The sequence below is a fragment of the Bombina bombina genome, chromosome 2, assembly GCF_027579735.1.
Source record: "Bombina bombina isolate aBomBom1 chromosome 2, aBomBom1.pri, whole genome shotgun sequence".
NCBI classification, from domain to species: domain Eukaryota; kingdom Metazoa; phylum Chordata; class Amphibia; order Anura; family Bombinatoridae; genus Bombina; species Bombina bombina.
Window position 1 is genome coordinate 802,314,489 of NC_069500.1, and position 19,337 is coordinate 802,333,825.

General features: G+C 31.2%; 13 non-coding genes across 13 annotated transcripts; all 13 read right to left on the minus strand.

Moving 5' to 3' along the window:
* Nucleotides 1-115: 115 nt before the first annotated feature.
* Nucleotides 116-189, minus strand: TRNAM-CAU (transfer RNA methionine (anticodon CAU)). The gene has a single exon. It is a non-coding gene; the product is annotated as a tRNA-Met (tRNA).
* A 4,156-nt stretch (nt 190-4,345) lies between these two features.
* TRNAT-CGU (transfer RNA threonine (anticodon CGU)) lies at nt 4,346-4,419 on the minus strand. Its single transcript has one exon. It is a non-coding gene; the product is annotated as a tRNA-Thr (tRNA).
* A 1,960-nt stretch (nt 4,420-6,379) lies between these two features.
* On the minus strand, nt 6,380-6,453 carry TRNAT-CGU (transfer RNA threonine (anticodon CGU)). The gene has a single exon. It is a non-coding gene; the product is annotated as a tRNA-Thr (tRNA).
* Nucleotides 6,454-6,950: 497 nt separating this feature from the next.
* On the minus strand, nt 6,951-7,024 carry TRNAT-AGU (transfer RNA threonine (anticodon AGU)). The gene has a single exon. It is a non-coding gene; the product is annotated as a tRNA-Thr (tRNA).
* A 910-nt stretch (nt 7,025-7,934) lies between these two features.
* TRNAT-CGU (transfer RNA threonine (anticodon CGU)) lies at nt 7,935-8,008 on the minus strand. The gene has a single exon. It is a non-coding gene; the product is annotated as a tRNA-Thr (tRNA).
* A 1,719-nt stretch (nt 8,009-9,727) lies between these two features.
* On the minus strand, nt 9,728-9,801 carry TRNAP-CGG (transfer RNA proline (anticodon CGG)). The gene has a single exon. It is a non-coding gene; the product is annotated as a tRNA-Pro (tRNA).
* A 556-nt stretch (nt 9,802-10,357) lies between these two features.
* Nucleotides 10,358-10,431, minus strand: TRNAT-CGU (transfer RNA threonine (anticodon CGU)). Its single transcript has one exon. It is a non-coding gene; the product is annotated as a tRNA-Thr (tRNA).
* Nucleotides 10,432-10,928: 497 nt separating this feature from the next.
* Nucleotides 10,929-11,002, minus strand: TRNAT-AGU (transfer RNA threonine (anticodon AGU)). Its single transcript has one exon. It is a non-coding gene; the product is annotated as a tRNA-Thr (tRNA).
* A 395-nt stretch (nt 11,003-11,397) lies between these two features.
* On the minus strand, nt 11,398-11,471 carry TRNAT-CGU (transfer RNA threonine (anticodon CGU)). Its single transcript has one exon. It is a non-coding gene; the product is annotated as a tRNA-Thr (tRNA).
* A 441-nt stretch (nt 11,472-11,912) lies between these two features.
* Nucleotides 11,913-12,087, minus strand: TRNAM-CAU (transfer RNA methionine (anticodon CAU)). Its single transcript has 2 exons — nt 12,050-12,087; nt 11,913-11,948 (listed from the first exon to the last, which is right to left on the minus strand). It is a non-coding gene; the product is annotated as a tRNA-Met (tRNA).
* Nucleotides 12,088-12,403: 316 nt separating this feature from the next.
* TRNAT-CGU (transfer RNA threonine (anticodon CGU)) lies at nt 12,404-12,477 on the minus strand. The gene has a single exon. It is a non-coding gene; the product is annotated as a tRNA-Thr (tRNA).
* A 590-nt stretch (nt 12,478-13,067) lies between these two features.
* TRNAI-AAU (transfer RNA isoleucine (anticodon AAU)) lies at nt 13,068-13,141 on the minus strand. Its single transcript has one exon. It is a non-coding gene; the product is annotated as a tRNA-Ile (tRNA).
* Nucleotides 13,142-16,299: 3,158 nt separating this feature from the next.
* TRNAT-CGU (transfer RNA threonine (anticodon CGU)) lies at nt 16,300-16,373 on the minus strand. Its single transcript has one exon. It is a non-coding gene; the product is annotated as a tRNA-Thr (tRNA).
* Nucleotides 16,374-19,337: the final 2,964 nt, after the last annotated feature.

Here is a 19,337-nt window from a genome sequence, read left to right on the forward strand (position 1 = left end):
CTGATATAGCATGAAAAATTAAGAAAAAAAACACATTCTAGGCACTTATACACTTAAAGATAAAAGCAATAGGGAAAATGCTGTCAATTGGATTAAAATATGACAGATTTAGAGAAGGCACTGCTGTGATTCGAACTCAGGATCTCCTGTTTATGAGACAGGCGCTTTAACCAACTAAGCCACAGCGCCCTGTAGTAGCATTTGTTTTTTTTCGTCTCAAAAATTAAGAAAAAAAATAAAAAATAAAAAATTAAGAAAAAAAACACATTCTATATCATTTATATTTTAACATTCAATCAACAACTTATATTATCATGTAATTTAACACACATTATAATTATCCAGCTTTGTGTTTTAGAGACTATTATAATTTTTTTATATCAATTTAATAATTGACAGATATAGAGAAGGCACTGCCTTGTTGTACCAGGTGTTTTTTTTGGTCTCAGAGGCTGATATAGCGTGAAAAATTAAGAAAAAAAACATTCTATATCATTTATATTTTAACATTCAATCAACAACTTATATTACCATGTAATTTAACACAAATTATATTTATCCAGCTTTGTGTTTTAGAGACCTTTATAATTTTTTAATATCACTTAAATATGACAGATTTAGAGAAGGCACTGCTGAGATTCGACCTCAGGATCTTCTGTTTACTAGACAGGCGCTTTAACCAACTAAGCCACAGCACCCTGTAGTAGCATTTGTTTTTTTTGGTCTCAGAGGCTGATATAGCATGAAAAATTAAGAAAAAAAACACATTCTAAATCATTTATATTTTAACATCCAATCAACAACTTATATTATCATGTAATTTAAAACACATTATAATTATCCAGCTTTGTGTTTTTAGAGACCTTTATAATTTTTTTATATCAATTTAATAATTGACAGATTTAGAGAAGGCACTGCTGAGATTCAAACTCAGGATCTCCTGTTTACTAGGCAGGCGCTTTAACCAACTAAGCCACAGTGCCTTGTTGTACCAGGTGTTTTTTTTGGTCTCAGAGGCTGATATAGCGTGAAAAATTAAGAAAAAAAAACATTCTATATCATTTATATTTTAACATTCAATCAACAACTTATATTATCATGTAATTTAACACAAATTATATTTATCCAGCTTTGTGTTTTAGAGACCTTTATAATTTTTTAATATCAATTAAATGTGACAGATTTAGAGAAGGCACTGCTGAGATTCGACCTCAGGATCTTCTGTATACTAGACAGGCGCTTTAACCAACTATGCCACAGCGCCCTGTAGTAGCATTTGTTTTTTTTTGGTCTCAGAGGCTGCTATAGAATGAAAAATTATATCATTTATATTTTAACATCCAATCAACAACTTATATTATCATGTAATTTAACACACATTATAATTATCCAGCTTTGTGTTTTTAGAGACCTTTATAAAAATTTTTTATATGAATTTAATAATTGACAGATTTAGAGAAGGCACTGCTGAGATTCGAACTCAGGATCTCCTGTTTACGAGAAAGGCACTTTAACCAACTAAGCCACAGTGCCTTGTTGTACCAGGTGTTTTTTTTGGTCTCAGAGGCTGATATAGCGTGAAAAATTAAGAAAAAAAACATTCTATATCATTTATATTTTAACATTCAATCAACAACTTATATTATCATGTAATTTAACACAAATTATATTTATCCAGCTTTGTGTTTTAGAGACCTTTATAATTTTTTAATATCAATTAAATGTGACAGATTTAGAGAAGGCACTGCTGAGATTCGACCTCAGGATCTTCTGTTTACTAGACAGGCGCTTTAACCAACTAAGCCACAGCGCCCTGTAGTAGCATTTGTTTCTTTTTGGTCTCAGAGGCTGATATAGAATGAAAAATTAAGAAAAAAACACATTCTATATGATTTATATTTTAACATCCAATCAACAACTTATATTATCATGTAATTTAACACACATTATAATTATCCAGCTTTGTGTTTTTAGAGACCTTTATAAAAAATTTTTATATGAATTTAATAATTGACAGATTTAGAGAAGGCACTGCTGAGATTCGAACTCAGGATCTCCTGTTTACGAAAAAGGCACTTTAACCAACTAAGCCACAGCGCCTTGTTGTACCATTTGTTTTTTTTTCGTCTCAGAGGCTGATATAGCATGAAAAATTAAGAAAAAAAACACATTCTATATCATTTATATTTTAACATCCAATCAACAACTTATATTATCATGTAATTTAATACACATTATAATTATCCAGCTTTGTGTTTTTAGAGACCTTTATAATTTTTTTATATCAATTTAATAATTGACAGATTTAGAGAAGGCACTGCTGAGATTCAAACTCAGGATCTCCTGTTTACTAGGCAGGCGCTTTAACCAACTAAGCCACAGTGCCTTGTTGTACCAGGTGTTTTTTTTGGTCTCAGAGGCTGATATAGCGTGAAAAATTAAGAAAAAAAAACATTCTATATCATTTATATTTTAACATTCAATCAACAACTTATATTATCATGTAATTTAACACAAATTATATTTATCCAGCTTTGTGTTTTAGAGACCTTTATAATTTTTTAATATCAATTAAATGTGACAGATTTAGAGAAGGCACTGCTGAGATTCGACCTCAGGATCTTCTGTATACTAGACAGGCGCTTTAACCAACTATGCCACAGCGCCCTGTAGTAGCATTTGTTTTTTTTTGGTCTCAGAGGCTGATATAGAATGAAAAATTATATCATTTATATTTTAACATCCAATCAACAACTTATATTATCATGTAATTTAACACACATTATAATTATCCAGCTTTGTGTTTTTAGAGACCTTTATAAAAATTTTTTATATGAATTTAATAATTGACAGATTTAGAGAAGGCACTGCTGAGATTCGAACTCAGGATCTCCTGTTTACGAGAAAGGCACTTTAACCAACTAAGCCACAGTGCCTTGTTGTACCAGGTGTTTTTTTTGGTCTCAGAGGCTGATATAGCGTGAAAAATTAAGAAAAAAAACATTCTATATCATTTATATTTTAACATTCAATCAACAACTTATATTATCATGTAATTTAACACAAATTATATTTATCCAGCTTTGTGTTTTAGAGACCTTTATAATTTTTTAATATCAATTAAATGTGACAGATTTAGAGAAGGCACTGCTGAGATTCGACCTCAGGATCTTCTGTTTACTAGACAGGCGCTTTAACCAACTAAGCCACAGCGCCCTGTAGTAGCATTTGTTTCTTTTTGGTCTCAGAGGCTGATATAGAATGAAAAATTAAGAAAAAAACACATTCTATATGATTTATATTTTAACATCCAATCAACAACTTATATTATCATGTAATTTAACACACATTATAATTATCCAGCTTTGTGTTTTTAGAGACCTTTATAAAAAAATTTTATATGAATTTAATAATTGACAGATTTAGAGAAGGCACTGCTGAGATTCGAACTCAGGATCTCCTGTTTACGAAAAAGGCACTTTAACCAACTAAGCCACAGCGCCTTGTTGTACCATTTGTTTTTTTTTCGTCTCAGAGGCTGATATAGCATGAAAAATTAAGAAAAAAAACACATTCTATATCATTTATATTTTAACATCCAATCAACAACTTATATTATCATGTAATTTAATACACATTATAATTATCCAGCTTTGTGTTTTTAGAGACCTTTATAATTTTTTTATATCAATTTAATAATTGACAGATTTAGAGAAGGCACTGCTGAGATTCGAACTCAGGATCTCCTGTTTACGAAAAAGGCACTTTAACCAACTAAGCCACAGCGCCTTGTTGTATCATTTGATTTTTTTTTGGTCTCAGAGGCTGATATAGCATGAAAAATTAAGAAAAAAACCACATTCTATATCATTTATATTTTAACATCCAATCAACAACTTATATTATCATGTAATTTAACACACATTATAATTATCCAGCTTTGTGTTTTTAGAGACCTTTATAATTCTATATCATTTATATTTTAACATCCAATCAACAACTTATATTATCATGTAATTTAACACACATTATAATTATCCAGCTTTGTGTTTTAGAGACCTTTATAATTTTTTTATATCAATCAAATATAACAGATTTATAATTCTATATCATTTATATTTTAACATCCAATCAACAACTTATATTATCATGTAATTTAACACACATTATAATTATCCAGCTTTGTGTTTTTAGAGACCTTTATAATTCTATATCATTTATATTTTAACATCCAATCATCAACTTATATTATCATGTAATTTAACACACATTATAATTATCCAGCTTTCTGTTTTAGAGACCTTTATAATTTTTTTATATCAATCAAATATAACAGATTTAGAGAAGGCACTGCTGAGATTCGAACTCAGGATCTCCTGTTTACGAGACAGGCACTTTAACCAACTAAGCCACAGTGCCTTGTTGTACCAGGTGTTTTTTTTGGTCTCAGAGGCTGATATAGCGTGAAAAATTAAGAAAAAAAAACATTCTATATCATTTATATTTTAACATTCAATCAACAACTTATATTATCATGTAATTTAACACAAATTATATTTATCCAGCTTTGTGTTTTAGAGACCTTTATAATTTTTTAATATCAATTAAATGTGACAGATTTAGAGAAGGCACTGCTGAGATTCGACCTCAGGATCTTCTGTATACTAGACAGGCGCTTTAACCAACTATGCCACAGCGCCCTGTAGTAGCATTTGTTTTTTTTTGGTCTCAGAGGCTGATATAGAATGAAAAATTATATCATTTATATTTTAACATCCAATCAACAACTTATATTATCATGTAATTTAACACACATTATAATTATCCAGCTTTGTGTTTTTAGAGACCTTTATAAAAATTTTTTATATGAATTTAATAATTGACAGATTTAGAGAAGGCACTGCTGAGATTCGAACTCAGGATCTCCTGTTTACGAGAAAGGCACTTTAACCAACTAAGCCACAGTGCCTTGTTGTACCAGGTGTTTTTTTTGGTCTCAGAGGCTGATATAGCGTGAAAAATTAAGAAAAAAAACATTCTATATCATTTATATTTTAACATTCAATCAACAACTTATATTATCATGTAATTTAACACAAATTATATTTATCCAGCTTTGTGTTTTAGAGACCTTTATAATTTTTTAATATCAATTAAATGTGACAGATTTAGAGAAGGCACTGCTGAGATTCGACCTCAGGATCTTCTGTTTACTAGACAGGCGCTTTAACCAACTAAGCCACAGCGCCCTGTAGTAGCATTTGTTTCTTTTTGGTCTCAGAGGCTGATATAGAATGAAAAATTAAGAAAAAAACACATTCTATATGATTTATATTTTAACATCCAATCAACAACTTATATTATCATGTAATTTAACACACATTATAATTATCCAGCTTTGTGTTTTTAGAGACCTTTATAAAAAAATTTTATATGAATTTAATAATTGACAGATTTAGAGAAGGCACTGCTGAGATTCGAACTCAGGATCTCCTGTTTACGAAAAAGGCACTTTAACCAACTAAGCCACAGCGCCTTGTTGTACCATTTGTTTTTTTTTTCGTCTCAGAGGCTGATATAGCATGAAAAATTAAGAAAAAAAACACATTCTATATCATTTATATTTTAACATCCAATCAACAACTTATATTATCATGTAATTTAATACACATTATAATTATCCAGCTTTGTGTTTTTAGAGACCTTTATAATTTTTTTATATCAATTTAATAATTGACAGATTTAGAGAAGGCACTGCTGAGATTCGAACTCAGGATCTCCTGTTTACGAAAAAGGCACTTTAACCAACTAAGCCACAGCGCCTTGTTGTATCATTTGATTTTTTTTTGGTCTCAGAGGCTGATATAGCATGAAAAATTAAGAAAAAAACCACATTCTATATCATTTATATTTTAACATCCAATCAACAACTTATATTATCATGTAATTTAACACACATTATAATTATCCAGCTTTGTGTTTTTAGAGACCTTTATAATTCTATATCATTTATATTTTAACATCCAATCAACAACTTATATTATCATGTAATTTAACACACATTATAATTATCCAGCTTTGTGTTTTAGAGACCTTTATAATTTTTTTATATCAATCAAATATAACAGATTTATAATTCTATATCATTTATATTTTAACATCCAATCAACAACTTATATTATCATGTAATTTAACACACATTATAATTATCCAGCTTTGTGTTTTTAGAGACCTTTATAATTCTATATCATTTATATTTTAACATCCAATCATCAACTTATATTATCATGTAATTTAACACACATTATAATTATCCAGCTTTCTGTTTTAGAGACCTTTATAATTTTTTTATATCAATCAAATATAACAGATTTAGAGAAGGCACTGCTGAGATTCGAACTCAGGATCTCCTGTTTACGAGACAGGCACTTTAACCAACTAAGCCACAGCGCCCTGTAGTAGCATTTGTTTTTTTTGGTCTCAGAGGCTGATATAGCATGAAAAATTAAGAAAAAAAACACATTCAATATCATTTATATTTTAACATCCAATCAACAACTTATATTATCATGTAATTTAAAACACATTATAATTATCCAGCTATGTGTTTTTAGAGACCTTTATAATTTTTTTATATCAATTTAATAATTGACAGATTTAAAGAAGGAACTGCTGAGATTCGAACTCAGGATCTCCTGTTTACGAGACAGGCACTTTAACCAACTAAGCCACAGCGCCTTGTTGTACCATTTGTTTTTTTTTTGGTCTCAGAGGCTGATATAGCATGAAAAATTAAGAAAAAACACACATTCTATATCATTTATATTTTAACATTCAATCAACAACTTGTATTATCATGTAATTTAACACACATTATAATTATCCAGCTTTGTGTTTTTAGAGACCTTTATAATTTTTTTTATATAAACTAAATATGACAGATTTGGAGAAGGCACTGCTGAGATTCGAACTCAGGATCTCCTGTTTACTAGACAGGCGCTTTAACCAACTAAGCCACAGTGCCTTGTTGTACCAGGTGTTTTTTTTGGTCTCAGAGGCTGATATAGCGTGAAAAATTAAGAAAAAACACATTCTATATCATTTATATTTTAACATTCAATCAACAACTTATATTATCATGTAATTTAACACACATTATAATTATTCAGCTTTGTGTTTTAGAAACCTTTATAATTTTTTAATATCAAATAAATGTGACAGATTTAGAGAAGGCACTGCTGATATTCGAACTTAGGATCTCCTGTTTACAATTATAATTATCCAGCTTTGTGTTTAAGAAACCTTTATATTTTTTTATATATTAAATATGACAGATTTAGAGAAGGCACTTATACACTTAAAGATAAAAGCAATTGGGAAAATGCTGTCAATTGGATTAAAATATGACAGCATTAGAGAAGGCACTGCTGAGATTTGAACTCAGTATCTCCTGTTTACGAGACAGGCGCTTTAACCAACTAAGCCACAGCGCCTTGTTGTACCGTTATTTTTTTGGTCTAAGAGGCTGATATAGCATGAAAAATTAAGAAGAAAAACACATTCTATATCATTAATATTTTAACATTCAATCAACAACTTATATTAACATGTAATTTAACGCACATTATAATTATCCAGCTTTGTGTTTTTAGAGACCTTTATGAGATTCGAACTAAGGATCTCCTGTTTACTAGACAGGTGCTTTAACCAACTAAGCCACAGCGCCTTGTTGTATCATTTGTTTTTTTTTTGGTCTCAGAGGCTGATATAGCGTGAAAAATTAAGAAAAAAAACATTCTATATCATTTATATTTTAACATTCAATCAACAACTTATATTATCATGTAATTTAACACACATTATAATTATCCAGCTTTGTGTTTTAGAGACCTTTATAATTTTTTTATATCAATCAAATATAACAGATATAGAGAAGGCACTGCTGAGATTCAAACTCAGGATCTCCTGTTTACGAGACAGGCGCTTTAACCAACTAAGCCACAGCGCCCTGTAGTAGCATTTATTTTTTTTGGTCTCAGAGGCTGATATAGCATGACAAATTAATAAAAAAAAACACATTCTATATCATTTATATTTTAACATCCAATCAACAACTTATATTATCATGTAATTTAACACACATTATAATTATCCAGCTTTGTGTTTTTAGAGACCTTTATAATTTTTTTTATATCAATTTAATAATTGACAGATTTAGAGAAGGCACTGCTGAGATTCGAACTGAACAGAGGCTGATATAGCATGAAAAATTAAGAAAAAAAACACATTCTAGGCACTTATACACTTAAAGATAAAAGCAATAGGGAAAATGCTGTCAATTGGATTAAAATATGACAGATTTAGAGAAGGCACTGCTGTGATTCGAACTCAGGATCTCCTGTTTACGAGACAGGCGCTTTAACCAACTAAGCCACAGCGCCCTGTAATAGCATTTGTTTTTTTTTGTCTCAAAAATTAAGAAAAAAAATAAAAAATAAAAAATTAAGAAAAAAAAACACATTCTATATCATTTATATTTTAACATTTAATCAACAACTTATATTATCATGTAATTTAACACACATTATAATTATCCAGCTTTGTGTTTTAGAGACTTTTATAATTTTTTTATATCAATTTAATAATTGACAGATATAGAGAAGGCACTGCCTTGTTGTACCAGGTGTTTTTTTTTGGTCTCAGAGGCTGATATAGCGTGAAAAATTAAGAAAAAAAACATTCTATATCATTTATATTTTAACATTCAATCAACAACTTATATTACCATGTAATTTAACACAAATTATATTTATCCAGCTTTGTGTTTTAGAGACCTTTATAATTTTTTAATATCACTTAAATATGACAGATTTAGAGAAGGCACTGCTGAGATTCGACCTCAGGATCTTCTGTTTACTAGACAGGCGCTTTAACCAATTAAGCCACAGCGCCCTGTAGTAGCATTTGTTTTTTTTGGTCTCAGAGGCTGATATAGCATGAAAAATTAAGAAAAAAAACACATTCTATATCATTTATATTTTAACATCCAATCAACAACTTATATTATCATGTAATTTAAAACACATTATAATTTTCCAGCTTTGTGTTTTTAGAGACCTTTATAATTTTTTTATATCAATTTAATAATTGACAGATTTAGAGAAGGCACTGCTGAGATTCAAACTCAGGATCTCCTGTTTACTAGGCAGGCGCTTTAACCAACTAAGCCACAGTGCCTTGTTGTACCAGGTGTTTTTTTTGGTCTCAGAGGCTGATATAGCGTGAAAAATTAAGAAAAAAAACATTCTATATCATTTATATTTTAACATTCAATCAACAACTTATATTATCATGTAATTTAACACAAATTATATTTATCCAGCTTTGTGTTTTAGAGACCTTTATAATTTTTTAATATCAATTAAATGTAACAGATTTAGAGAAGGCACTGCTGAGATTCGACCTCAGGATCTTCTGTTTACTAGACAGGCGCTTTAACCAACTAAGCCACAGCGCCCTGTAGTAGCATTTGTTTTTTTTGGTCTCAGAGGCTGATATAGAATGAAAAATTAAGAAAAAAACACATTCTATATCATTTATATTTTAACATCCAATCAACAACTTATATTATCATGTAATTTAACACACATTATAATTATCCAGCTTTGTGTTTTTAGAGACATTTATAATTTTTTTATATCAATTTAATAATTGACAGATTTAGAGAAGGCACTGCTGAGATTTGAACACAGGATCTCCTGTTTCCGAGACAGGCACTTTAACCAACTAAGCCACAGTGCCTTGTTGTATCATTTGTTTTTTTTTGGTCTCAGAGGCTGATATAGCATGAAAAATTAAGAAAAAAAAACACATTCTATATCATTTATATTTTAACATCCAATCAACAACTTATATTATCATGTAATTTAACACACATTATAATTATCCAGCTTTGTGTTTTTAGAGACCTTTATAATTCTATATCATTTATATTTTAACATCCAATCAACAACTTATATTATCATGTAATTTAACACACATTATAATTATCCAGCTTTGTGTTTTAGAGACCTTTATAATTTTTTTATATCAATCAAATATAACAGATTTATAATTCTATATCATTTATATTTTAACATCCAATCAACAACTTGTATTATCATGTAATTTAACACACATTATAATTATCCAGCTTTGTGTTTTTAGAGACCTTTATAATTCTATATCATTTATATTTTAACATCCAATCATCAACTTATATTATCATGTAATTTAACACACATTATAATTATCCAGCTTTCTGTTTTAGAGACCTTTATAATTTTTTTATATCAATCAAATATAACAGATTTAGAGAAGGCACTGCTGAGATTCGAACTCAGGATCTCCTGTTTACGAGACAGGCACTTTAACCAACTAAGCCACAGCGCCCTGTAGTAGCATTTGTTTTTTTTGGTCTCAGAGGCTGATATAGCATGAAAAATTAAGAAAAAAAACACATTCAATATCATTTATATTTTAACATCCAATCAACAACTTATATTATCATGTAATTTAAAACACATTATAATTATCCAGCTATGTGTTTTTAGAGACCTTTATAATTTTTTTATATCAATTTAATAATTGACAGATTTAAAGAAGGAACTGCTGAGATTCGAACTCAGGATCTCCTGTTTACGAGACAGGCACTTTAACCAACTAAGCCACAGCGCCTTGTTGTACCATTTGTTTTTTTTTTGGTCTCAGAGGCTGATATAGCATGAAAAATTAAGAAAAAACACACATTCTATATCATTTATATTTTAACATTCAATCAACAACTTGTATTATCATGTAATTTAACACACATTATAATTATCCAGCTTTGTGTTTTTAGAGACCTTTATAATTTTTTTTATATAAACTAAATATGACAGATTTGGAGAAGGCACTGCTGAGATTCGAACTCAGGATCTCCTGTTTACTAGACAGGCGCTTTAACCAACTAAGCCACAGCGCCTTGTTGTACCAGGTGTTTTTTTTGGTCTCAGAGGCTGATATAGCGTGAAAAATTAAGAAAAAACACATTCTATATCATTTATATTTTAACATTCAATCAACAACTTATATTATCATGTAATTTAACACACATTATAATTATTCAGCTTTGTGTTTTAGAAACCTTTATAATTTTTTAATATCAAATAAATGTGACAGATTTAGAGAAGGCACTGCTGATATTCGAACTTAGGATCTCCTGTTTACAATTATAATTATCCAGCTTTGTGTTTAAGAAACCTTTATATTTTTTTATATATTAAATATGACAGATTTAGAGAAGGCACTTATACACTTAAAGATAAAAGCAATTGGGAAAATGCTGTCAATTGGATTAAAATATGACAGAATTAGAGAAGGCACTGCTGAGATTTGAACTCAGGATCTCCTGTTTACGAGACAGGCGCTTTAACCAACTAAGCCACAGCGCCTTGTTGTATGATTATTTTTTTTGGTCTAAGAGGCTGATATAGCATGAAAAATTAAGAAGAAAAACACATTCTATATCATTAATATTTTAACATCCAATCAACAACTTATATTAACATGTAATTTAACGCACATTATAATTATCCAGCTTTGTGTTTTTAGAGACCTTTATGAGATTCGAACTAAGGATCTCCTGTTTACTAGACAGGCACTTTAACCAACTAAGCCACAGCGCCTTGTTGTACCATTTGTTTTTTTTTTGGTCTCAGAGGCTGATATAGCGTGAAAAATTAAGAAAAAAACATTCTATATCATTTATATTTTAACATTCAATCAACAACTTATATTATCATGTAATTTAACACACATTATAATTATCCAGCTTTGTGTTTTAGAGACCTTTATAATTTTTTTATATAAATTAAATATGACAGATTTAGAGAAGGCACTGCTGACATTCGAACTCAGGATCTCCTGTTTACGAGACAGGCGCTTTAACCAACTAAGTGACAGCGCCTTGTTATACCATTTATTTATTTTTTGGTCTCAGAGGCTGATATAGCATGAAAAATTAAAAATTTATGAGACAGGTGCTTTAACCAACTAAGCCACAGCGCCTTGTTGTACCATTTGTTTTTTTGGTCTCAGAGGCTGATATAGCATGAAAAATTAAGAAAAAAAACACATTCTAGGCACTTATACACTTAAAGATAAAAGCAATAGGGAAAATGCTGTCAATTGGATTAAAATATGACAGATTTAGAGAAGGCACTGCTGAGATACAAACTCAAGATCTCCTGTTTACGAGACAGGCGCTTTAACCAACTAAGCCACAGCGCCTTGTTGTACCATTTGTTTTTTTGGTCTCAGAGGCTTTGTGTTTTAGAGACCTTTATAATTTTTTTATATAAATTAAATATGACAGATTTAGAGAAGGCACTGCTGAGATTCGAACTCAGGATCCCCTGTTTACGAAACAGGCGCTTTAACCAACTAAGCCACAGCGCCTTGTTGTACCATTTCTTTTTTTTGGTCTCAGAGGCTGATACAGCATTAAAAATTAAAAATTTATGAGACAGGCGCTTTATCCAACTAAGCCACAGCGCCTTGTTGTACCATTTGTTTTTTTGGTCTCAGAGGCTGATATAGCGTGAAAAATTAAGAAAAATAAATCATTCTATATCATTTATATTTTAACATTCAATCAACAACTTATATTATCATGTAATTTAACACACATTATAATTATCCAGCTTTGTGTTTTAGAGACCTTTATATTTTTTTTTATATAAATTAAATATGACAGATTTAGAGAAGGCACTGCTGAGATTCGAATTCAGGATCTCCTGGTTACGAGACAGGCGCTTTAACCAACTAAGCCACAGCGCCCTGTTGTAGCATTTGTTTTTTTTTGGTCTCAGAGGCTGATATAGCATGAAAAATTAAGAAAAAAAACACATTCTATATCATTTATATTTTAACATCCAATCAACAACTTATATTATCATGTAATTTAACACACATTATAATTATCCAGCTTTGTGTTTTAGAGACCTTTATAATTTTTTTATATCAATCAAATATAACAGATATAGAGAAGGCACTGCTGAGATTAGAACTCAGGATTTCCTGTTTATTAGACAGGCGCTTTAACCAACTGAGCCACAGCGCCTTGCTGTACCAGATGTTTTTTTTTTGGTCTCAGAGGCTGATATAGCGTGAAAAATTAAGAAAAAAAACTCATTCTATATCATTTATATTTTAACATTCAATCAACAACTTATATTATCATGTAATTTAACACACATTATAATTATTCAGCTTTGTGTTTTAGAAACCTTTATAATTTTTTAATATCAAGGCACTGCTGAGATTTTGGTCTCAGAGGCTTATATAGCATGTGCTATAGAGACCTTTATAATTTTTTTATATCAATCAAATATAACAGATATAGAGAAGGCACTGCTGAGTTTCAAAATCAGGATCTCCTGTTTACTAGACAGGCGCTTTAACCAACAATGCCACAGCGCCGTGTTGTACCATTTGTTTTTTTTGGTCTAAGAGGCTGATATAGCATGAAAAATTAAGAAAAAAACCACACCCGATATCATTTATATTTTAACATCCAATCAACAACTTATATTATCATGTAATTTAACACACATTATAATTATCCAGCTTTGTGTTTTTAGAGAACTTTAGAATTTTTTTAAATCAATTAAGTATGACAGCTACAGAGAAGGCACTGCTGAGATTCAAACTCAGGATCTCCTGTTTACTAGGCAGGCGCTTTAACCAACTAAGCCAGATCGCCTTGCTGTACCAAGTGTTTTTTTTTTGTCTCAGAGGCTGATATAGCGTGAAAATTTAAGAAAAAAAAAACATTCTATATCATTTAACATTCAATCAACAACTTATATTATCATGTAATTTAACACAAATTATAATTATCAAGTTTTTTATATCAATTAAATATGACAGATTTAGAGAAAGCACTGCTGGGTTTCGAAATCAGGATCTCCTGTTTACGAGAGAGGAGCTTTAACCAACTAAGCCACAGCACCCAACAATCAATCAAATCCGGATGGTTTTTGTAGGAGTTGTTTTAGACATCTAAATGATTATGCATTGGAGGTTTTTTGTGTGTTCTGGGCTTTGGTACGTTTGTCGAGTTTTACAAATGAACAATATATAAGATTTTTTGTATTTTTTATAAAACTAGCATGTGATATTTTCTTTAATAAAGATATGTAGGTTAGTGGATTTGCTTTAAACTATATTTTACAAATAAATGATAAATCAGATGGATTGAATTTTCTGTAAAATTTGCAGGTAATATTTTTTTTGCTAAAAGAGATTTTATCGTTAGTGGCTTCGCTTTGGACCATGCTTTTTGTGTTCAGCTTCATCTAAAAGTTTTTATTTCTAGACACTATTGATCAGTAGAAATTTATTTTCATATTATAATTTCTGAGACAAAGTGAGCCGCTTTTTTTTCTTCTACTTTCAGAAGTAAAATTCTGGGAGTCTTAGGGTGAAATCTTATACACTTAACGATAAAAGCAATAGGGAAAATGCTGTCAATTAGATTAAAATAGGCTTTTTAAGAAGATTTTATGTTGTTTACTGCATACATTAAAATATTAAATTAAAATTTTGCACAATTCATGATGTTTATACATTAAAATCTCAAACTTTAAAAAATCTTCCTATTTTAGTGAGTACTCATATCAATAATGATTCAACTTTTATCAAAATATGCTTGAGTAACATCTTTCGAAGTGGGTCAGATGAACGTGAAATTTGTAGACCTCTACCATTGATTTAAAAAGCTGTAAACAAACAAAAATATAATCTTAGTTTTAAATAATTTCATCTATGTTTTGAAAGTTTATCTAATATCTGAAGAAGAAACGTCTGCTAATCTTCCAATTATTATTATTCTTTTATATTTGTAGATCATGTGTTTTTTTTGCCTCAGAGGCTGATCTAGCATGAAATATTAAGAAAAAAAACACATTCTATGTCATTTACATTTTACCATCCAATCAACAACTTAAATTATCATGTAATTTAACACACATTATAATTATTCAGCTTTGTGTTTTAGAAACCTTTATAATTTTTGAATATCAATTAAATGTGACAGATTTAGAGAAGGCACTGCTGAGATTCAAACTCAGGATCTCCTGTTTACAAGACAGACACTTTAACCAACTAAGTCACAGCACCCAACAAACAATCAAATCCGGATGGTTTTTGTAGGAGTTGTTTTAGACATCTCAATGATTATGCATTGGAGGTTTTTTGTGTGTTCTTGGCTTTGGTACGTTTGTCGAGTTTTACAAATGAACAATATATGAGATTTTTTGTATTTTTTATAAAACTAGCATATGATATTTTCTTTACTAAAGATTTGTAGGTTAATGGATTTGGTTTAAACTATATTTTACAAATAAATGATAAATCAGATGGATTGAATTTTCTGTAAAATTTGCAGGTGAGATTCAAACTCAGGATCTCCTGTTTACGAGACAGGCGCTTTAACCAACTAAGCCGCAGCACCTTGTTGTACCATTTGTTTTTTTTTGTCTCAGAGGCTGATATAGCATGAAAAATTATGAAAAAAAACACATTCTATATCATTTATATTTTAACATCCAATCAACAACTTATATTATCATGTAATTTAACACATATTATAATTATCCAGCTGTGTGTTTTTAGAGACCTTTATAATTTTTTTATATTTATGACAGATATAGAGAAGGCACTGCTGAGATTCGAACTCAGGATCTCCTGTTTACTAGACAGGCGCTTTAACCAACTAAGCCACAGTGCTTTGTTGCACCAGGTGGTTTTTTTTGGTCTCAGAGGCTGATATAGCGTGAAAAATTAAGAAAAAAAACATTCTATATTATTTATATTTTAACATTCAATCAACAACTTATATTATCATGTAATTTAAAACAAATTATATTTATCCAGCTTTGTGTTTTAGAGACCTTTATAATTTTTTAATATCAATTAAATGTGACAGATTTAGAGAAGGCACTGCTGAGATTCGACCTCAGGATCTTCTGTTTACTAGACAGGCGCTTTAACCAACTAAGCCACAGCGCCTTGTTGTAACAGGGTTTTTTTTTTTTGTCTCAGTGGCTTATAGTGCGTGAAAATTTTAGAAAAAAACATTCTATATCATTTATATTTTAACATTCAATCAACAACTTATATTATCATGTAATTTAACACACATTATAATTATCCAGCTTTGTGTTTTAGAGACCTTTATAATTTTTTTATAAAAATTAAATATGACAGATTTAGAAAAGGCACTACTGAGATTCGAACTCAGGATCTCCTGTTTACGAGACAGGCGCTTTAACCAACTAAGCCACAGTGCCTTGTTGGACCATTTGTTTTTTTGGTCTCAGAGGTTGATATAGCATGAAAAATTAAGAAAAAAAACTCATTCTATATCATTTATATTTTAACATTCAATCAACAACTTATATTATCATGTAATTTAACACACATTATAATTATCCAGCTTTGTTTTTTTAGAGACCTTTATAATTTTTAATATAAATTAAATATGACAGATTTAGAGAAGGCACTTATACACTTAAAGATAAAAGCAATAGGGAAGATTATTGCGGGGGCGGAGCCAACCGCCATGCTGAGCGGATGAAAGTTGGAAGAGCTCCGTTAAATTTCTTTTTTTTAGATGGGGTCCTAAGTACTATCTTCTTGATAATTGTATGCACATGTTCTTAAGTTTCACCAGGGATATGTTGAGAACACGGGAGTAGACGATTTAGTGGCAAAATCACTGGCTTTGGCTTAAAAACATGCAGCTGTGGTTGTGTTCTACCACACAGTTACGGACTCTAACTGCGACATGGCCCGAAAGAAAGTATCGCTAACTATGCTATAGAGACCCATTACTGTGGAGACTTAAGCTATCTCACCCTAATGTTAATTTACAAGTGAGGAGACAGGGTCGCGATGACATTTATAAGCTCACACATATTTTAACATCGAGCTGGCTGCTTCCTGTTTGGCATCGTTGTGCGCCCGACTAGACCACCACCTGGTTGCCATTGTCGACACACTAAGGGATGCAGTCAGCGCTCCTTATACAGCAGTACCTTGTGAAAATCCACTCATCAGCCCAACAGATGCCCTGCCTGACGGTGGGGATATGGTTCTGCACCGTACATATGATCAGCAATACGGGTTTAAGAGAGAACTGCGTTTTGTGCAGATCTGGAAAGAAATGTAAGGGACATCGCAAGGAGCCTTGAGTTTGGCTGCAACACGGCTCTAGAACTAGTCCAAGTGGCACATCAGAAAATTGTCAGCCGTTATAAAATACTGACACCAGCGGCTTCTATTAGGAGTGAGTGTGTTGTGACAGGGGGCAATATGCTGCAACCTGTGGATGGATCTAGGTGGCTGGGGACCTATTTATATTCATGCAGCTCACGATGGTCCTTTGACTGTATCCGGGACCTGGTCATCCTATGTTAAATCTTGATGCCAAGATCTGGAATTGGGTGAGCGCTTATCAGAGTTGGAGTGATGTTCGGTTTCTCTCTATGTAAGCTGCAGCGCATCACTGTCTTATCCTCCATACTGTGACTACACCAGATTTCATCTGTATATTGGGATATCTAGTAACTGTCTTCTAGCTGTCCATTACCTTAGATGACGACCCTTAGGTCTGAAGCTTGTGGATTCAGGACTCTAGATACTATATTACACCTATTGCAATCCCCATCATCCTATAAAAATTAGCTGTTGGGAGCTATAAATTCCTCTGAGTTCCTTAAAAAAAGTGATGTAATAGTAGGGGTTCATCATATTTGTCAAATGTGCTCTTCTGTGACCCTATGTTTCTATATTGACATCCCTTGGGATTTCATGTAGCACAAATGCCTTGGCCTCCCTCCTGTTGTGGGAGTTTGATAATATGTTTTGGAAGCTACCTGCGGCCGAGGTGGCTTGCTTCAGAATTGTTTGTTTTATTTCTGCCACAGGGTGGATTCTAAATTATAAGTTATAGCTAATGGAACTTGCTATTCATTTAAGCATTCCAACCAACAGTGCTTATGTTCAATATACTGGACTTTCTGAACTCGGGTGATTCCTTAGTTTGACTAGAGTCCAGATGGCCTAAAGTCTTGAAACAAAGGGACTAACTCCATCTAGGATATTACGTATTGACCTTTCTCTTCTTGAAGTTTTGGCACACTAACTACTATGCTAAAGGGTTAAGGCATGTTAACAGAAGCTAGTTAGGAATGTTATAGTTATATGGAATTGCCTAATTAGTGTTCTTTAGAGTACCGCAACAGTTAAAAATGCGCTCCTAGCTGTTAAAGAAGGGGTTTATATTTTTTACTATTCCTATATACTTTGTGTAATATTCCCCCTACACTCCTAGTTTATGCTTCGTAACCCTCCCTGTTGCAATGCCTTTAGGATATATATTGTAGTTCAGAATGTGTGTTGACATTTACGACTCCATAAAATATATTCTGGGAGGCCAACAGAGTGAAATATTCCAGTCCTATTTTAATATACTAGTGCAAAGGGGAGATCCTATTTTATGATTTTTGCTCCTTTTGTAATACTTATAGTAACCAATCTCTTTTAATATTCAATATGATCGTGTAGAGTATATGTAGTAGAAATAGGGTAATTTCATCAAATTTACTAGGGGTTTCAGAAAGGTTTGAGATGCTGGAGTTGTGTTCCTTAAAGGTGCCTAACTTGTCTTATGAACAACCTAGATTCATATTTAATTTCAGGTTGGGAATGATGTGAAACACAAAAATAGACATGAAGTTGAAATATACCTATATTTGTATCAGAAAGTTTATACCTGCTTTACATACTGAGCTCTTGCACCTGATTAAGTACTACAGGTATCCTTTCATACCAAAGAAGAGTAGGGAAATTATTAGTCCCCTCGGTTATAGATGATAGGTTTGGCTACATGTTTACTTTAAGCTTCACCATTACCCTCCTTAGGAGTAGGGAGTCCAAGGTCCATCAGTTTCTCCCTAACTCAGTTTAACATATAGTTAATACAGTTATAACCAACGTTTGTTCTTAGTGTGGCATTACATAGTCTTTACTATTTTATACCATTTTCTCCCCTCCTCCCCCACATGACTAAGTTTCCTTAGTCCCTATTCACTCTCTTTGGTGAATATTTAGAGGTATTAATCCGCTCCTGATATTAATTGTGTTTTTTATTTTTATTCCATGGAAGCTAATGTTACAATTAATATCTTATTCAGTACTTTTCAGGGACAAATGTACCTTTCAACCAAGACAATTTCCTGGGTATACCAGAT